The sequence below is a fragment of the Microtus ochrogaster genome, chromosome 6 (assembly GCF_000317375.1).
Source record: "Microtus ochrogaster isolate Prairie Vole_2 chromosome 6, MicOch1.0, whole genome shotgun sequence".
Taxonomy (NCBI): domain Eukaryota; kingdom Metazoa; phylum Chordata; class Mammalia; order Rodentia; family Cricetidae; genus Microtus; species Microtus ochrogaster.
The window spans coordinates 22,805,028-22,807,461 of record NC_022013.1 but is presented as its reverse complement, the minus strand read 5'-3'; positions in this window follow the sequence as shown (position 1 = coordinate 22,807,461).

Here is a 2,434-nt window from a genome sequence, read left to right as displayed (position 1 = left end):
CCCTCAGGCCCATCAACTCTGAGGTGTCTCATCAAGTACCAAATGTCCAGACCCTTCTCTGTCCCCATCCATCCTTCGAAGACCCAGTGAGTCATCTGGGAACTATTTCCTGTTTGGAGGGTGGAGGTGGCTCCCAGAGTTTGCATAAGAAAAGCTGCTTCTGTAGGCAGTGGAGAGGTCTGGTCAAACTAGGAGATGGGCTGGGGCACTGGGATTTTCCTGCCTGGGGAAAGCCATCTGTTGTCCATTGATCAGCACACTGGCACAGGCCTGTGCAGGCACGGTGCCAGGTGCCAGCAAAGAACTCAGCAGAGAGGGTAAGTGAGGAAGGCCCTGTACTCCCTTCTTGGAGCCCAGCAGCTTCTCAGGAGTCAGAATACAGGAAACCTTCAGGCCTATGTCCTCACCTGAAACAGAGGAATCCCAGCCTAAGCAAAAGCTTCCTCTAGTTGCGGTGGCAAATGGCAGTGTGGCATTGTTAGGGGGTGGGGTGCTGCAAAGGTCACAACCCAGGGCAACAGATGACCCCACCACATGGCAAGAACTCCAGAATCTTGTAGCAATCCACCCTTCAAACGGTTAGGACTTGAGCTTTGAGGCATGGCCGAATGATTGAATTGAGAGGATTCTGAATTAGGTATGGAGGCCTATGCCTTTAATCCCAGCACTCAGAAGGCAGAAACAAGTGGAACTCTATGAGTCTGAGGCTAGCCTGGTCTACATAGCAAGTTCCAAGCCAGCAGAGGCTCTATAGGAAGGTCATGCCTCAGAAAAGGGCTGTGGGATTCAAAGTCTGGCCACCGCTTACAGTTGAGAGTATATGTATATGAGAGTGAAAGCTAAGTTATTTGCATGACAGATGTCCATAAGGGGGTGTGTATGCATATGTTTGTAAGGAGTGCATATGACTGTGTCAGTGAGTGTGGGTGGCCATTTGCATGTAGAGCGTGCCCAGGAAGGTGTGTCAGAAAAGAGGCTGTGTGAGGAGTACGTGTGTAAACTGAGCGAGGGTAGAGGAGAAAGAAGGCAGAGTGGGGTACAGGAAGCAGAGTGGGCCCTGGGGTGCCGGAGGCAGTGCAGGGAGCGGGTGTAGGGCAGTCGAGGTATAGTCTGCAGGTCTGCTAGACTCGCTCTCAAGAGTCACACCCCTTGCAGTGGGGGGGGGGGGGTAGCAAAAGAGGCCCTGAGGCTTCTGTGAGGCAAGCACACAGCTGCCTGTAGAGCCCACTGGGGAGGGACAAGGCCAGAGAAGGACCACCGGAACACACCCCAAGCATCCCACCCTAAGCCTCAGCTCTCCCTGGGATCTACTCAGACCCTGCCTAGACCTGGACTCTTCCCGCTGCACACCCAAGATGTGTGCTCTATGGCATTCCGGATCTTCTCTGGAGGCCTGGCTCTAACAGTGGGCTGATGAAGGAAGCTCAAGGCTCGGGGAATTATTGTTCTCCCTGCTCTGTCTATCATGCTTGGTTTGGTGGTGAGTTGATACTGGTCATCATTATCCCCCCTCCCCCGGCTCCCCGCAGACCATATGTTGATATCCTGACCTCTAGTATCTGGGAATGAGACTTCACCTGGAAACAATAGATATTCATATATATGTAGATATAAAATATGCTCATCTTAAAATAAAGTCATTGGATATGCATGGACCTCAGTGTCCTTATAAAGTCGGGGAAACTGGGACACAGTCATGGCAAGGTGGCTGTGTGAAGACAGGTGCCATTGAAACGATGTTGCTGCAAGCTAAACCACAAGGACTTGCAGATTACACTGGAGCCAGGAAGAGGCGTAGAGACCCACCCCACCTAGACCAACCCCTCCACGAGCCATCAGTCAGAGCACAGCCCCACTAAACCCTTTGACTTCAGACTTTTAACCTCCAGATGTGGTACCCACATTTCCTGCTGTTTCCAGCTGCCCCTAGTCTGTGATGTTTTCTTTAGGGCATTCCTGGAAAGCAAATGCCCATGACAATTTTTATTGGCCTCAATTTGTCAAAGCCACCTTGTCTGTCTATCTCTCTGGATCTTGCCTAAGTCCTGCCTTGTGCCAAAGTCACTGCAACTGCTCCATCTCCCACACTGAAGCCACCAGTGAAAGTCCCTGAGTCCCTGGCTAAGGTTTGGGCCTGTTCTATGGGTCACATGGGGTTGAGAGTCAGACATGAAGCCCCTTGCTCTTCTCCCTATTCTGGTGGCACTAAGAACAAGAGTGTGTGTTTACATATGTGTGGGGGCGGGGCTATATTTAGAGAACAGGGTCGGGTGTTCACTCCCAACATCATGCACCAGCTATGCCGTCAGGGTTAGGAGTTCAGGGTCCCTAGATGTCAGTATGTCAGTTTCTTCTTCTTCTTCTTCTTCTTCTTCTTCTTCTTCTTCTTCTTCTTCTTCTTCTTCTTCTTCTTCTTCTTCTTCTTCTTCTTCAT